Raw genomic sequence first — 18,633 nt, 5'->3', positions numbered from 1 at the left:
GTCCCAGACTGCGAGAGGGCACAGGCCAGGCTGAGGGACCCCCCCCCGAGTGCACAAATTTTTGTGCACTGGGCCTCTAGTATGTATATGTATGTGTGTGTGTATATATATATATAGCTAATATGCAAAGTGCCCCCTTGGGAGTTCGACCAGGAGACCAACAGTTTGATCACTCACTATGATGTGCATTGACCACCAGGGGGCAGCACAGAACATGGCGGGCAACCAGAGGTGGCAGTGGGGTGCTGAGGGAGCGAGGGAAGGAGGAGGCCGGGAGACAGGGAGGTGGGGAACCTGATCAGCCCTGATCGCCAGGCAAGCCTAGGGACCCTACCCATGCACAAATTTTGTGCACTGGGCCTCTAGTCCTATATAATAAAGAGGTAATATGCAAATTGAATCTCACGCCCTCACGTCATCGCATAATGGCCTCCCTCATGTCTTCACAAGATGGCCACCCCCACATCATCACAAGATGGCTGCCCCCACATAGTCACAATATGGCTGCCCATGTTGTCACAAGATGGCTGCCCACCTCCCTCATGTCTTCACAAGATGGGATGGCCGCCCCCACATTGTCACAAGATGGCCAGCAGGGGAGGGCAGTTGGGGGTGATCGGGCCAGTAGGGGAGCAGTTAGGTGTCAATCAGGCCAGTAGGGGAGCGGTTAGGGGGCAATCAGGCAGGCAGGTGGGTGAGTGGTTAGGTCATGGATTCACAGGTGTTTATTTCTGTTCTTCTTAATTGACATTAGTGTTGCATATGACCTTTCATACATATCATCTATTGCACAATTAAAGCTATAAAAAATCCTGATACTGGTGTAAAGATGTGGGAGTAAAATCTAAAGATTGCTTTAAATTTTTTTTAACCTGTTTCTGCAGGGCTAGGGAAAGGAGGGATTGGAATGATGATTTAGGAACCCAGGGAGAGCACATATCAAGTTTGTAAACACAATGGCCTCAGAGCAATTGTTTGTCTGGCATTCTTCTAGGAACTGCTTTTTCCCAAAAATTCCTGGTTATAGTAGAAGACACTATGGCTCCACTTCCTGTATACAGTTGATTGGACCAAGAATGGCCACCTGAACCAAGATATTGTTACTATGATAATTCATTTCCTGGCCTCAGTCGATTGGTCTATGAGCAACACATGACTCAGGCTAAGCCAATCAGAGTCCTTTTCCTAGAATTTTAGAACTGGAATTGGAAAACTATTTTTTCTTAATTTAATTTTATTTTTTCAATTACAGTTTACATTCAATTGAAAAACTGTTAAGATTCAAACTCAGATCGGCCAGTAGACTCCTGGAGAAAAATTCATTTAATTCAAAGGGAAAGAAGCCAAGGCAGACAGAAAAACAGATGAGTCACTGGGAGTCTTGATGGCATTTAAGGCTTGGTTCCACATGTTCCTACTCCTTGCAGAAACTAAGTTTTTTTGTAAGAGTCCAGTGTATACATTTAATAAATTACTTTCTAAAAATATATTTTTTATTGATTTTAGAGAGGAAAGAAGAAGGGGAGAAAGATAGAAACATCAATGATGAGAGAGAATCATTGATTGGCTGCCTCCTGCATGCCTCCTACTGGAGATCAAGCCTGCAACCCAGGCATGTGCCCTGACCGGGAATCGAACTTTGACCTCCTATTTCATAGGTCGACACTTAACCACTGGGCCACACCAGCTGGGCAATAAATCACTTATTTTTATATAAAAAAAACTTTATTGTTGAGCGTATTACAAATGTCACTCTTCCCCCCCACCCTCAGTGGCTACCTCCACCTGGTTATCCCTCTTTTTCCCCCACATTGGCTCCCTCTATCCGGTTATTTCATTGTCCCAGGACTTCACCACCCTATAGTCTGTGTCCATTGCTAATGCATATATGCATATAAGATATTTGGTTAATCTTTGCCTGCCCTCCAGCTTCCTTTCCTCTGAGATTCATCAGTCTGTTCCATATTTCCATGGTTCTGATTCTATTTTATTTATCAGTTTATTTTGTGCATTAGATTTCTTATTTGGTTATTTTGATTTTTAGATTCATTGTTAATAGATATATATTTCTTGCCATTTTATCATTCCTATTTTTTATCTTTCTCTTCTTCTTCTTCTTCTTCTTCTTCTTCTTCTTCTTCTTCTTCTTCTTCTTTCTCCTCCTCCTCCTCCTCCTCCTCTTCTTCTTCCTCCTCCCCCTCCTCTTCCTCTTAAAGAACACCCCTTAACATTTCATGTAGACTGGTTTGGTGGTGATGAACTTCTTTAGCTTTCTCTTGTCTGTGAAGCTCTTTATCTGACCTAAATGATAGCTTTGCTTGATAGAGTAATCTTGGTTGTAGATCATTGCTTTGAATATTTCTTGACACTCCCATCTGGCCTGAAAAGTTTCTGTTGAGAAATCAGCTGACAGTTGTATGGGCCCTTTCTTGTAGGTAATAACTGCTTTTCTCTTGCTACTTTTAAGATTCTCTCTTTGTCTTTAACCCTTGGCATTTTAATTATGATGTGTCTTGGTGTGGGCCTCTTTGGGTTCCTCTTGTTTGGGACTCTCTGTGTTTCCTGAACTTCACCAGGTAGGGAAAGTTTTCAGTCATTATTTCTTCAAATAGGTTTTCAATATCTTGCTCTCTCACTTCTGCTTCTGGCACCCCCATAATGTGAATGTTGCTAAACTTAAAGTTGTCCCAGAGGCTCCTTACACTATCTTCATATTTTTTTATTCTTTTTTTTTCTCTTCTGATTGGATGATTTTGCTTCCTCATATTCCAAATGGTTGATTTGATTTTCAGAATTCTCTACTCTACTGTTGAATCCCTATAAATTATTCTTTATTTCAGTTAGTGTATGCTTAATTTCTAACTGGTCCTTTTTCATGTCTTTGACATTCTCATTAAGATCCATGAAAGTTTCATTAAATCCCTTGAAGCTCTCACTAAGATCCTTGAGTAACCTTATAACCATTGTATTGTTTCTAGTAGTTTGCTTGCTACCATTTCTTTCATTTGTAACATGTTTCTTTGTCTCTACATTTTGGCTACTTCCCTGTGTTTGTTTCTATGTATTAGGTAGTGCTGCTATGTTTCCTGTAATTGGTAGAGTGGCCTTGTGTAATAGGTGTCCTGCAGGGCCCAGTGGCTCTGCCACCCAGTCATCTGAGCTGGGCCCTCTAAGCACACCCCTGTGGTAGGGAAAGTTTTCAGTCATTATTTCTTCAAATAGGTTTTCAATATCTTGCTCTCTCACTTCTGCTTCTGGCACCCCCATAATGTGAATGTTGCTAAACTTAAAGTTGTCCCAGAGGCTCCTTACACTATCTTCATATTTTTTTATTCTTTTTTTTTCTCTTCTGATTGGATGATTTTGCTTCCTCATATTCCAAATGGTTGATTTGATTTTCAGAATTCTCTACTCTACTGTTGAATCCCTATAAATTATTCTTTATTTCAGTTAGTGTATGCTTAATTTCTAACTGGTCCTTTTTCATGTCTTTGACATTCTGTATTTTTGAAGTGGTTGTTTGCGGCAGCAGTCTGCGGTGTTTACCTATGCCGCCATCTTGGTCTCTCCTGTAGTTGAGCCTTGATTGCTGTTGGCATCACCGGGAGGAATTGACCCCCCAGGCCAATTGGCTATGAGGATCAGTTGTGACTACAGTGAAAGAGCTCCTGTACAGGAGACACCCCTATGGAGCAGGACTTGCTTCAGTGGGACTTCGGTGCTCACCAAGTCCGCCCTTGAGTGTTGCTCATGGATGTGGTATAGTTGTAATCTATCATGGTCTGAAGCTATCCACCAGGTTCACTGTCTCTAGGACCTCCTGGGAGGTGTAAAGTCAACCACTGCCTGTGCCCTGCCTGGGGCCACCCATTATGAGCTACAGAGTGATTTTCAGATGGCTGCTACTTCTGTTGGGCTTGGAGCTGTGCAGGAGAGGCCAAGCTGTGAACCTTGGAAAGCTGCTGCTAGTGATGGGTCTTAGGCCTTTTATTGATAGGTTTGGGTCAGGCTGACTCCAGCTGCTGCTTCTTTAAGAGATTTTAGGAAAATCTGAAGCCTGAGCCAGGACAGGTCATTCATATGAAAAAACTGCTACAAACAGCTTGGGTGGCGCTGCAAATTGGATGAGGAGGGGTCTCAGGGAATCACCAGGCAGAGCAAACAGTGTGAGCCATGCTGATGGAAACTCAGATATGGCTGCCAGACAGCTCTGCAATAGGGGAGGTCTTTGCACAGGAAGAATGACCCCTGTGAGCACCCCTGTCTGGGAGAAAGATGCCCCCAAGTTCCTGCCCTGATGCCAGACAGTCCAGTTCTTCCCCATATGTCCCTGGATCCCCCCAAAGCCACCACCTGGCACTGGAGCTTAGAGGAAGTGGGACCTTGTAAGTTCGTGCATGAGCTCTTTAAGAGAAACACCTGGGACTCCAGCGGCCTCTATGTCACTCAGCCACAATCCCCACTGGTTTTTACAGCCCAAAATTATGAGGACTTCTCTTCCCAGCTCTGGAACCCTGTGCTTGGGGTCCAGTGTGCAACTGGGACCCCTTGCTTTTCACAGGAGGCCTTGGAGATATCCCTCCTGATTTAAAAAAAATGCCACATGTGGGTGTTGGACCAGCCCGTTTCATGCCTCTTCCCTTCCTACCAATCTTAATGTGCTTTCTTTACTTCTCTAGTTGTAAGACTTCCATTCAGTCAGATTTCGAGCGGTTCTGAATGATGGTTGTTCTGTATTTTAGTTATAATTTTTATGTGGTTGTGGGAGGCAGCGAGTACAGACATTTACCTACAGTGCCATCTTGTTTCCGCTCTATGTCTTCAGTCTTATTGCCACAAATCACTTTTGAAAAGTGTTTTTTTAAACAAGAGTTTCTTTCGCTTTAACTGAGAGAGTTCTAACTTCTTTAAGTCAATTAATCAGCAAGTGGGGCTGAAAAGTTATAAATAGAGAGCTATCAGGATAATGAGGACTGTTTCTGTGATGGCCACTAAGTGTTTAATAGCTTTAAGTTGAATCCTAAGTCAACTATTTCTATGAAACAGTCAACAATAGTACAGTTAACAAACAAAGAAACATATTCTATTAGTTACCATATAAAAACAGACAAAAGTAAAGTTGTCAGAGCTGCAGAACTTCCCTTATTAAAAATAAAGAAGAGAGCCCTGGCTGGTTTTGCTCAGTGGATAGTGCATCAGCCTGTGGACTGAAGGGTGCCGGGTTCGATTCTGGTCGGGGGCACATGCCTAGGTTGTGGGCTTGATCCCCGGTGGGGTACGTGCAGGAGGCAGCCAATCAATGATTCTCTCTCATCATTGATGTTTCTATCTCTCTTTCCCTCTCCCTTCCTCTCTGAAATCAATAAAGATATATATATTTAAAAAATAAAAATATATATATTTAAAAAAAATAATAAAATAAAGAAGAGAAAAATATTGAGAGGCAGGAGAAATAATGGATCCCTTTCAACAGGAATAAACCATTTAAAATCTCCTCTTTGTTATTGACTCAGTTTCGTGTAAAATAAAGTAGGTGAACCAGGTAACTGCCTAGCTCCTTAGTAGCTCAAAAATTCTGTAGCTGTGATGTTAAAAAACATCAATAGTAATTCATAAATTTGTTAAAGTCCTGAACATATGACAAAGATTATTTCATATTGGACATAACTGTCAAAAGTGCAGGTCTTGGGCCCTGGCCAGTTTGGCTCAGCAGGTTAGTGTCTGCCCTCAGACAGAAGGATCTTAGATTCGATTCCTGGCCAAGGGCATGTACCTCAGTTGTAGGTTCATCCCAGCCCCTGATGGGAGTCATGTGGGAGGCAACTAACTGATGTGTCTCTCTCACATTGATGTTTCTCTCTCACATCAATGTTCCTCTCTCTTTCCCCCCTCCTCTCCATCCCTTCCCCTCTCTCTAAAAAAAAATCTCCTCAGGTGAGGATTAAAAAAAAAGTGCAGGTCTCCAGATGGGTGGAGGAACCAAGATAATGGCGTAGGTAAATGTGGTACTCACATTCTTCCACAACCACATCAAAATTACAAATAAAATAGAGAAGAACTATTATTCATAACCACCTGAAATCTGGCTGAATCGAAGCCCTACAACTAGAGAATGAAAGAAGAAACCATATTGAGACTGATAGGAGGGTTGGAGGTGTGGGATGGCTTGTCTGAAATCCACATGTGGCATGTTTTTAATTGGGAGGGATACATTGGCTGAGGAGTGAGGAGTCATAGCCCCACACCAGAACTGTCAGCCCAGGGTTCCAGTGCCAGGGCTGTATAAACCAGTGGACATTTGTAATACCTTATTTAATAAATAAATATAAAAAATAAATAAAAACAGCAAGGAAAGTATATTAAAAATAATAATAATAAAATAAAAAAGTAAAAACCAGTGGGGATTGTGGCTGAGGGACATGGAGGCAACTGGAGACTCAGGCAGTTCCTCTTAAAGGGCCCATGTGTTGACTTACTTGAACTCACTCCCACTGATCTTCAGTTCTGGGGCAACAGCTTAAAAGGATCCAGGGACATATAGGAAGGAACTAAATTGTCTGACATCAGGGAAAGAACTAGGGACAGGTTTCTCCAAGACAAAAGTGGTGGCAGAGGTCATTATTCCTATGCTGAGACTACACACACACACACACACACACACACACACACACACACACGCAGAGCTGACTGACAGGTGCCATATTTGAGTCTCCATCAACCTGGCTCACACTGTTTCCCCTGGTGATTCCCTGAGATCCCACCCCACCCAATTTGCAGCCCCACACAAGCTGTTTGCAGTGGGTTTTCCATATGAATGGCCTGTCCTGGCTCAGCCTTCAGATTTTCCTAAAATCTCTCAAAAATAAGTAAAAGGTGTCTTCAGCATGCCCCATACCTCTCAATAAGTGGCCCCAGATCTGGCACTAGTAATAGCTTGCCAAGGTTCACAGTTTGGCCTCTCTTGCACACCTCCAAGCCCAACAGAAGTAGAAGCCATCTGAAAATCACTCTGTAGCTCATAACAGGTGTCCCCAGGCAGGGCATAAGCAGTGGCTGACTTTGCATCTCCCAGGAAGCCCCAGAGACAGTGCACCTGGTGGATAGCTTCAGACCACAACATCTACCTCATTTATGAGCAACACACTCGTGGGACAGACTTGGTGAGCACCAAAGCCCAGCTAAAGCAAGTCCTGCTCCATAGGGGTGTCTCCTGTACAGGAGCTCTTTCACTGTAGTCACAGCTCATCCTCACAACCAATTGGCCTGGGGGTCAATTCCTCCCAGTGATGCCAAGAGCAATCAAGGCTCAACTACAACAGGACAGTGCACACAGACCACACAGGGGCACGCTTAGAATGCCCAACTCAAATGACTGGGGAGGCGGAGCCACTGGGCCCTGCAGGACACCTATTACACAGGGCCACTCTACCAATTCTAGGAGACATAGCAGCTCTACCTAATGCATTGAAACAAACACAGGGAAGCAGCCAAAATGTGGAGACAAAGAAACATGTCACAAATGAAAGAACAGAAGGACTCTCCAAAAAAAGAACTAAATGAAATGGATGCAAGCAAACTACTAGATGGAGAGTTCAAAACAATGGTTATAAGGACGTTCAAGAACTTAATAACAGCTTCAAGGAACTTAGTGAGAATATCAAGGAATTTCTAAGAACTTAGTGAGAACCTTAAAGACATGAAAAAGGACCAGTCAGAAATGAATGATTCATGAAATGAAATTAAAAATAATTTACAGGGAATCAACAGTAGAGTGGAAAATGCTGAGAATCAAATTAGCAAATTGGAATATGAGTAAGGGGAAAACATCTAATCATAAAAGCAAAAAGAATTTAAAAATATGAAGATAGTGTAAGGAGCCTCTGGTACAACTTCAAGCATACCAACATTCACATCATGGGGGTGCCAGAAGGTTAAGAGAGGGAACAAGAAATTAAAAACCTATTTAAATAAATAATGACTGAAAACTTCCCCTACTTGGTGAAAGAAATAGACTTACTCAAAGAGGACCACATCAAGACACATCATAATTAAAGGTTAAAGAGAAAGAGATAATCTTAAAAGCAGCAAGAGAGAAGCAGTTAGTTACCTACAAGGGAGTGCCCATACAATTATCAGCTTATTTCTGAACAGAAAGTTTGCAGGTCAGAAGGGAGGGGCAAGAAATATTCAAAGTGATGAAAAGCAAAAACTTCCAACCAAGATTACTCTACCTAGCAACGCTATCATTTGGAATTGAAGGTCAGATCGATAAAGAGCTTCACAGACAAGAAAAAGCTAAAGGAGTTCATCACCACCAAACACCAGTATTATATGAAATGCTGAAGGGTTTTCTAGAAGAAGGAGAAGAAGGAGAAGGAGGAGGAGGAGGAGGAGGAGGAGGAGGAGGAGGAGAAATAAAAATCTGAGCAATAGGAGGCATGCTGGGAACTGCACTTCCTCCTAGGAGCTTCCAGAAAAACCATAGGGCTCTCGGTCAGGGCCGCTGCCCCCAAGGAACCGACAGGATGGCTGAGGGCAAGGCTGGTGGTGCTGCTGGCCTCTTTGCCAAGCAGGTACAGAAGAAGCTCAGCAGGGCCCTGGAGAAGGTACTGTAGGAGTTGGGGAAAACTGTGGAAACCAAAGATGAATGGTTTGAACAATGCGCCAACAACTTTTACCATCAACAGGCAGAGGGCCTCGAACTATACAAGGAGCTGAAGAACTTCCTTAGTGCAAAGTGATGCATGAAAGCTCAAAGAGAGTGTCAGAAACCCTGCAGGAGATCTATAGCAGTGAGCGGAATGGTCTTGAGGAGCTGAAGGCCATTGTAGGAAATAATGATCTTCTTTGAGAAGACTATGAAGAGAAACTAGCTGACCAGGACTTGAGGACCGTGGAAAACTATGTGGCCCAGTTTGGTGAGATTAAGGAAAGAATCACCAAGCGGGGTCAGAAACTCATGGACTATGACAGTGCCTGACACCACCTGGAGGTGGTGCAGAATGCCAAGAAGAAAGATGAGGTCAAGATTGCCAAGGCAGATGAAGAGTTCAACAAGGCCCACCTTGTGTTTGAAGATCTGAACCAGGAACTACTAGAGAAGCTACCTGTTCTTTATAATAGTCATATAGGCTGTTCTGTGACCATCTTTCAAAACATTTCCAACTTGAAGGATGTCTTCTACAGGGAAATGAGCAAGCTGAACCACAATCTCTATGAAGTGATGAGCAAACTGGAGAAGCAACATTCCAACCAAGTCTTTGTGGTGAAGGGACTATCAAGCAGCAGCAGACACTCTTCAGTCATCTCTTCCCCAGTTCAAACATCTACAGTCTCTAGCCCTCCTACCTCACCTACCAGTCCCTCTACACTTTCCTTGATAAGTGAAAGGGACTACATCTCAGCAAGTGAAGAAGAGCTAACATCAGATCCAGCTCAGGGAGAAGATAACTCTGAGATTAAAGAAGAGCCATTAAAAGAAAAGGAAATAGACAAAGAGGCTGAAGCAAACTTCTCTGAGGGAAGAGCCTCTACCAGCCTTCAATGGCCCTACCCAAGCCCAGCCCTCTACTACCCAGCCCACTGAGGGTGGTGAGTCCCAGGAGGAAGTTTTCCCTGGTTCCCCAGCTCCATCCCCAGGCAGAGCCCTAATTCCTTCAGAACAGCCTGCATCTCTCCCAGAAGTTGTCCTCTGAACCCGAACCTCAAATGAAGTGTCTTAACAACCAAAGAAGAGAGCCCCTGTCTAGAGGACCTCAGCACCCCTTAATAGGCCTCCTCCACCCAGAGCTACTCCCAGCTCTAGGATCTCCTCAGGGAACATACCCTCCAGTCCTACAGCCTCTGAACATGGTTCACCCACCAGCCCTAGGGCCTCCTTGGAGGCTGGGACTCCAAGTCTTAGTTCCAGGGCCACGTTGGAGGTTTCTCTTGACCCACAGCCACCACAGAAGCCAGTAAGAACTGAGGACAGAGAAAAGGAAAACACCAACAATCTGAACCCAGATCTTTGTACTTCCCCCACCTCGATGATCCCTCAGGTTTTTTCAGAATCTGACAAGGCAAGTAGGATGGAAGACAAAGAGAACAATAAGCTTATATTGACTGACTCCCCTGAGAGCCAAGATCTCCAGCTTCATGCCTCTGTGGTTCCAGAAGACAGCAACATCACAACACCTGAGCTTCAAGAAGAGGTATCTACAATTCAAAGTGCACAACTCTGAAGAGTAACTGCCAAGACCACCCACATATATACAGCTCCCAGAGAAACTCTTCAGCTAGAGGGTACATAAGTCACAGGGACTTAACATCTAACATTCATTTCTAGATTCTCAATGTGGATGCTGGTTGTCTCTGAAGACCTAGCATTAATGGAGGCTGAGGAGCAGACTTAGAGGAGGGAGGGGGGCAGGCAGGTTTGGGAGAAGAGGTTGTTAGACTCAGGGAATATTTAATTCAGATTTTAGCATTGTTAGAATATAAGACTTTATATATTAAATAAAGTGGGGCTAAAATGACTATAACAAGCAAAAGCATCTATAGATGCATATATACAACCACACATACTCATAGAACAGGAAACAAATCTTTGATTTACCACTCATTTTTCAAGACTTAAAGCCAAAAGAACATATTCTAAGATTGTTAAATAAAGCATTATTCTATGAAAAAAATTTTAAGCAATAAAATGGCAAAAAATACATATCTATCAACAATAGAATCTAAAAATCAGAGTAAATGAGCAAGGAATCTAATGAATAACATAAACTGATTAATAAAATAGAACCAGAGACATGGAAACATGGAACAGACTGACAAATCTCAGAGGGAAGAGATTAACCAAAGAATTTATATGCATATTTGCATTACCCATGGTCACAGACATTAGGGTGGTGAAGGCCTGGGACAGGGCGGGATCTGGGTGGAGGAGGACAATGGGGAGAAAAAGAGAGTGGGGGGATATCTGTAATACTCTCGACAATAAAGATTTTTTTTTAAGTGGAGGTCTTGGCTGACTTAGTTCCAATGATAAAATCAGACCAATAGCCTCAAAATATTCTTTATTGATTAATTAACAAATTTGTGTTGACAAATTTTTACCAGCTCTCAGAGATGACTTGTGAAGTGTAAGATATAGCTTGTGCTTTTTAGATGCTAAAAATATATAGAATTGTTGCATAAAGATTTAAGAAAGCAAAATCAAAACCCTACCATTTTATTTCTCTACTAGAGGCTCAATGCACAAAATTCTTGCAAGAGTAGGCCTTCCTTCCCCCGCTTGCCGGCACTGGCTTCCCTCTGGCACCCGGGACCCAGGCTTCCCTCGCAGCCCTGGCTTCATCCGGAAAGTCGCCTGGAAGGACGGCCGGTTTAATTAGCATATTACTCTTTTATTATTATTGATGGCTTTGAATTTAAAATTGTTACTCAGCTCAAGATCTGATTCATATTTATTTTCATTTTAAAGCTTATTTTTCATTTAACACCAATGGTTCGCTTTATTATTTTTTAAATATATTTTATTGATTTTTTACAGAGAGGAAGGGAGAGGGATAGAGAGTTTGAAACTTTGATGAGAAAGAAACAACGATTAGCTGCCTCCTGCACACCCCCATCTGGGGATGTGCCCACAACCAAGGTACATTCCCTTTAACGGAATCGAACCTGGGACCCTGCTGTCCACAGACCGATGCTTTATCCACTGAGCCAAACCGGCTAGGGCTCATTTTATTATTAATATTTTCTTTTCTGTGACTTAATAGAATATGTGTAAGTAATTAAAGTAATGATTACAAAACTTTTGACAAGTATGGAAAATAGTAGTTAATGTTTTCCATCTGCTACATGGTGTGTCACCAAAAGAACGATTGATCCTGCAGAATAAGGAAACACCTATGCAAGAACATGACAGAAATACAAATGTCTAATGAATTAATTTGATCATTATATATTTTCATAAATGCTACCATATGTTGTTTATACTATTCATTATCAAAATTAGTGCCTGAATGTTGTCACTTCCAAAGCTTCACTCTGGAAAGTTTTAAAAATTGTATTTAATTTGTCTAAAATACATTGTTATTTATTTCTAAATATATAATTTCTAAAATTAAAGTTAGAGTTCTGAAGTCTCTTCCTTATAACAGCTTTGGTGGTGCTATTGCAAAGTCTTGTTTGTTTGGTAGACTTAAGTTCTCCAAAGAGTCAAAACCAAGGACTATATCTATTGACCTCAAATTCAGACTACAAATTGTGGAAAAGGAATGCAGAATGCTTCACAGTTTCAAGCTGCATGCTTGGGAAGCATTGCCCATGTTCTAGGAAGTTGCCACAGCATGGCTCTATGTTGGAACCCTCTGTCTCCATCCCGCCCCACCCCAGCTCATCTTTACCAGGGATTGTGCTGTAGGAAGAGAACTTAATCAGGACGACACAGAAAAGCCTAAGAAACTCTTTCTAGATTAGTCTATTTCACTGAATTGGTACAAAAATAGAGATCAGAAAGGCTTCCCAAAATCAAAATAATTGTTCTAAATATTATAATATTGGCAGGTATTTTGCTGTTTATTGAGTTCTTATAAAGTGCTAGTGCTGTTCTAAACTGCTTAGAGCAGCGGTTCTCAACCTGTGGGTCGCGACCCCTTTGGGGGTCGAACGACCCTTTCACAGGGGTCGCCTAAGACCATCGGAAAACACATATATAATTACAGATTGTTTTTGTGATTAATCACTATGCTTTAATTATGTTCAATTTGTAACAATGAAATTGGGGGTCACCACAACATGAGGAACTGTATTAAAGGGTCGCAGCATTAGGAAGGTTGAGAACCACTGGCTTAGAGGTATACATGCTATGTTTCTCATTTAACTTGTTCAACATTACACACCAAAGACATTGTGCAGCTGAGGTGTGAACACAGGCTCCTGATTACAGAGGCTGTGGACCTAACCAGTACACAATCCCATCTCCAAATGACCAAATGTACCGGACTAGATTTATTGCTGCAAATGATACAAACATAACTTTCTGTCTTCTTGTTCTAGAGATGCAACTAAGCAGGTTTTCTGGCTTGATATTCTTTTAGTGTTCTATTAAAGTTCTATCTTAATTAGTATTGCACATGCAAATTTCACAGTGAAAAATTAAAGAAAAAAATAGGACTTAAACCACATAGATCTCCCATTTGCAGTACAAGCAGAATAGATATCAAAGAATCTGCTCTGTTCTTCCCCCACCAAACCACTAAGTCTAGGATGAACTCCAGGGGACCCATGAACTCTAAAAATAGGCAAAACCTTGAACATATGCACACATATACATTTTGCCTGAGAGAGGTCTCGTGGTTTTTATCAGATATCCACACCCCAAATCATGAAGAACCATGGTATTAAAATCTGTTAAAATGTAAAATTGCAACTTCGTACATAACTTTATTATATAGAAAGAAAGTTAATCCATGAAAGAAAACCTGGCCTGCTTGTTCTATTCTTGTGGTAAAGTAATAAATTGGTATTGTGATTTATTCAAAAGCAAAGTTAGAGAAAAATTGAAAATATTTGCACTAAAGCTTAGAATGCACACATAGTACAACTATGTTAAAAGAAAAGGCAACCTTAAATTGACATAAAGTCAATTGTTTCATCAGTAATATATGTGCTGGAGTCTCTGAGAAATCTTTCCTTCACTCATTCCGAAGGGGAAAAAAGAAACAACTCCTTTCTGTTTGAAATCCCTCCTTATAAGAGTCTCAGCACCAAGTTAACGTTAGAAATTACCCTTTTTTAGCATCCATGTTCAAGTTCAAATGCATTGTTACAACAGGATTTAAACACATCAATCGTGCATTTATAATGTGGTACCATCATTTGAGATCTTTGATTTAAAAGCATTTAGTGTGGCCCTAGCTGGTTTGGCTCATTGTATAGAGTGTCAGCCTGTGGACTGAAGGGTCCCAGGTTTGATTCCAGTCAAGGGCATATGCCCAGGGTTGCAGGCTCAATCCCCAGTGTGGGGCGTGCAGGAGCAGCCAATCAATGATTCTCTCATCATTGATGCTTCCATCTCTCTCTCCCTCTCCCTTCCTCTCTGAAAGCAATAAAAATATATTTTTTAAATCTTTTTCAAAAAGCACTTAATGTGTATTTTATTGCTGAAAAATACAGAGATGCAACTAAAAATGACTTGAGTCTTCAATACTGTGTCTCAGAATGAGAAAAAATGCAAAGTTGACATAGAATGAGATAAATTCAAGAAAAACTAAAGGTTATTCACATAACTATGTTTCCTTTTAGTATAAACACACATTACAGCAAAGAAATATAATACTCTTACATCCTACCAATTATCATTTCTCTTCTCTTTTATGTAGCAAATGAGTACATATCATCCTTAGTGTAATAAAAACATTGCTGTTGAACCATGTAACGTGTGCTCTCACTGATTTTTATGTTAGAGAGAGTCAAGAATATATTTTGTTCTAAGAATTAATGAATATAAGGATTTCGCCTTTCAGGATGCTGGAAACAAAACAGATCATCTATAATCCTTTATATTATCAGTGTACAATTGAAGTGTTTGAATCTAGGCCTGTCATACACTCAAGAAAATTGAATAATGTTCATGTGTTATCCAGTAATTGTTGGACTTCCTTTTGTAAGAGTGCTTTAATCTTAATACTGAATATGAGACAAAAAGAAAGGAACTCTATGGCAATCTATACAAGGAATGTTATTTCCACACTGGACAGTAATACTGTGTTCCAAATGTACATTTAATGTTTGTAGAGGATTGGCATGGAAAGGAACAGAATTACACATCCTATATAATAAAAGCATAGTATGCAAATTTTCCCCTCGACTGAAGTTCTTCCAGGAGTTCAACCAGGGGGCGGGCGGGCCGGGGGAAGGGAGGGAGGCCCTGGCTGGCAGCTGGCAGCTGCTAGGGACCCTACCAGTGCACAAATTTGGTGCACTGGGCCTCTAGTATTTATAACACATCCCTTGAGACATCATTGATGACCATATTTTGGACACTTATTCCAGATGTCCAGAAACATTATTAGGGAATTAAAATGACATTGATGAACAGTCTAAGATTTTTCTTTTTCTTTCTTTTTATAAAATTGTATTTATTGGGGTGACATTGGTTAATAAAATTATACAGGTGTCAAGTATACAATTATGCAATACCTAATCTGTATATTGTATTGTGTTTACCACCCCAATTTCCATCACCATTTATTCCCCTCTTTACTTATTCTACCTCTCACCACCCCACCTTCCCTATGGTGATCACCATACTATTGTCTGTGTCCAGGAGTCTTTCTTCCTTCCTTCCTTCCTTCCTTCCTTCCTTTCTTTCTTTCTTTCTTTCTTTCTTTCTTTCTTTCTTTCTTTCTTTCTTTCTTAATCCGTTCACCCTTCTCACCCAGCCTCCAACCCCCTCCCCTCTGACAGCTGTCAGTCTGTTCCTGTATCCATGAGTCTACCTGCACTTTTTTGTTAGTTTATTTTTTTCATTAGATTCCACATACAAGTGAAGTAATAGGTACTTCTGTTTCTCTGAGTGACTTATTTCACTTAGCATAATACTCTCCAGTTGCATCCATGCTGATGCAAAAGGTAAAATTTCCTTCTTTCTTATGGCTAAGTCGTATTCCATTGTGTAAATGTACCACAGCTTTTTAAAAAATATGTTTTTATTGTTTTGAGAGAGAGAGAGAGGAAGGGAGAGGGAGAGAGAGATAGAATCACCAATTTGTTTGGCTGTCTCCTACAGGCCCACAACCTGGGTATGAGGCCTGACTGGGAATTGAACTGGGGATCTCTTGGTGCATGGATCAACGCTCAACCACTGACACTGGCTTCAAATTGGTGTTTGGGGTTTCTTTGAATATATTCCCAAAAGTAGAATCACTGGGTCATAAGGCCATTTTATTTTTAATTTTTTGAGGTAACCCCGTACTAATTTCCACAGTGGCTACACCAATCTGCATTCCCACCAAAAGAGCACAAAGTTTCCATTTTCTTCACATCCTCACCAACACTTGTTGTTTGTTGATTTATTGATGACTAGGGACCCAGTGCATGAATTCGTGCACCTTGAAAGGAACTACAGGCTGCGAGGCTGGGGAGTGAGGGAGGGGCGGGTCTTGGCCCATCCTCCATGCCCTGCCTGGCGCCTCCCACCGCAGCCATGGGTCCCCTGTCTGCTGGCAGCCCTGCTCCTATCGCCGCCGCTCCCATGCGCTGGTGGTGCCAGCCCTGCTCTCACCCACTAACAGCGCAGAGTGATTGGGGCCAGGGTCAGCAGCGGATGCAAGAGGTGTCTGCCACCCTGATCACCCTTCAGGAGCAGGGGGAGGTTGAGAAGCCCTCAGGAGCGATCGGGGCCGGCAGCTGCCACTTGCACCACTGACAGCACCGAGCAATTGGGGCCAGTGCTGGGTGCTGTCAGTGAGCAGCGGCTCCAGCACCAGCAGCGGGTGCGAGCACCAGGCAGTACCGCAGCATGTGGGAACAAAGAATTTTCAGTAACCACCAGAGGCTCTCCCCAATGACAGCAACCAGCGCCCCACCTTGGTCTGGAGCCCCCGCTCACCTGCTTCACCATCCCTCCACAGCCAATGCCCGCCATGTTCCCTGCTCTGCCACCTGCTGCTAACGCCTGCCATGTTCTGCTTGTGCCTCCTGGTGGTCAGCACACATCATAGTGACCAGTTGTTCAGTTGTTTGGTTGTTCTATTTGCATATTAGGGTTTTACTAGTATGTATATAAATAGCCATTCTGATAGGTATGAAGTGATATCTCATTGTGGTTTTAATTTGCATTTCTCTGATGATAGTAACTATGAGCATCTTTTCACATGTCTGTATGTCTCCTTTGGAGAAGTGTCTATTCAGGTGCTTTGTTCATTTTTAATTGTATTGTTTGGTTATTTGCTGTTGAGTTTTATAAGTTACTAATAAATTTAAGCCCTTATCACATGTATGGACAAATATGCTCTTCCATTTAGTGGATTGTCTTTTTATTTTGTTGATGGTTTCCTTTGCTGTGCAAAAATTTTTCAGTTTGAAATAGTTCTGTTTGTTTATTTTTTCTTTTGTTTCCCTTGCCCAATGAGATATATCAGAAAAAATATTGCTATGAGAAATGTACGAGATTTTTAAAGTATATTTATTTTATTGATTTCAGAGAGGAAGATGAGGAGATAGAAACATCAATGATGAGAGAGAATCATTGATTGGCTGCCTCCTACACACCCCCTACTGGGGATCAAGCCTGCAACCCAGGCATGTGCCCTGACCAGGAATCAAATCTTGACCTCTTGTTTCATAGGTCAACGCTCAACCACTGAGCATACTGGTCTGGCAGAAATGTGCAAGACTTTACTGCAACTATTTTCTTCTAGGATTTTTATTGTTTCAAGTCTAACATTTAAGGTTTTAACCCATTTGGAGTTTATTCTTGGTATAGTATAAGGTGGTCTAGTTTCATTTTATTGCATATATCTGTCCAATATTTCCAACATCACTTATTGAATAGATTATCTTTACCTACTTGTATGTTCATGTCTCCCTTATCAAATAGTGATTGACTATAACAGTTAGGGTTTATTTCTGGGCAAGGTACTATAAAAGTTAGGATTTCAGTTCCATTGATCTGTATGTACCTACTGTTATTATTACTATGGCCTTGTGGTATATATAGTTTGATATCAGGTAAAGTGATTCCTCTGATTTTGTTCTTCTTTTTCCCGATTGCTGTGATTATTTGGGTCATTTTGTGCTTCCATATAAATTTTTGGAATATTTGTTTTAGTTCTGTGAAACACAACATTGGTTTCTTGACAGGCATTTTTTAATCTATAGATTGCTTTGGGTAGTATGGACATTTTAATGATGTTAATCTTCCTATCCACAAACATGGTATATGCTTCCACTTATTTGTACCTTCTCTATTATACTGGTTTTTTGTTCAGTGTCTTATAATTTTACTAGAGGCCCAGTGCACAAAAATTTGTGCACTGGCGGGGGTGGGGGTGTCCCCCAGCCCGACCTGTGCCCTCTCACAGTCTGGGACCCCTTGGGAGATAACCACCTGCTGGCTTAGGCCCGCTCCCCGGGTGGCAGATGGCAGGCCCAGATCCCGCACTGGGTCACAGATGACAGGCCCGGATCCCGAGCTGGGTCGCACACGGCAGGCCCGGATGGCGGCGGGGTGGGCGGCGGATTGCGCTGTCCCACCCCGCCTGCAGTATGCAAATTTAACAGCCATCTTTGTTGGGTTAATTTGCATATTCTTCTGATTGGCTGATGGGTGTAGCCAAGGTATGGTCAATTAGCATATTTGTCTTTTATTAGTGTAGATAAGTCCAGGTCTTTTACATCCTTGGTTAAATTTATTTGTAATTATTTTACTTTTTTTGAAGTAATTGTAAATGGAATTGTTTTTTTTTCAGGTCCTTTCTTATCCTATATAATAAAAGGCTAATATGCAAATTGACCAAACGGCAGAACAACCGGTCGCTATGACGCACACTGACCACCAGGAGGCAGACGCTCAATGCAGGAGCTTTCCCCTGGTGGTCAGTGTGCTCCCACAGCGGGAGCACCACTCAGCCAGAAGCCGGG

At 41.8% G+C, this 18,633-nt stretch overlaps 1 long non-coding RNA gene and 1 pseudogene across 2 annotated transcripts in view; one reads left to right on the top strand and one right to left on the bottom strand.

Moving 5' to 3' along the window:
• The window catches only part of LOC102249959, a 99,236-nt gene that overhangs the window by 12,265 nt on the left and 68,338 nt on the right, over positions 1–18,633 (bottom strand). The gene's annotated exons all lie outside the window — the stretch shown is intronic.
• LOC102249658 lies at positions 8,459–10,232 on the top strand (annotated as a pseudogene).

The sequence above is a fragment of the Myotis brandtii genome, unplaced genomic scaffold, assembly GCF_000412655.1.
Source record: "Myotis brandtii unplaced genomic scaffold, ASM41265v1 scaffold49, whole genome shotgun sequence".
Classification (NCBI taxonomy): Eukaryota; Metazoa; Chordata; class Mammalia; order Chiroptera; family Vespertilionidae; genus Myotis; species Myotis brandtii.
Note: the sequence above shows the minus strand (reverse complement) of the source record. Positions and strands in the feature narration are given on the sequence as shown.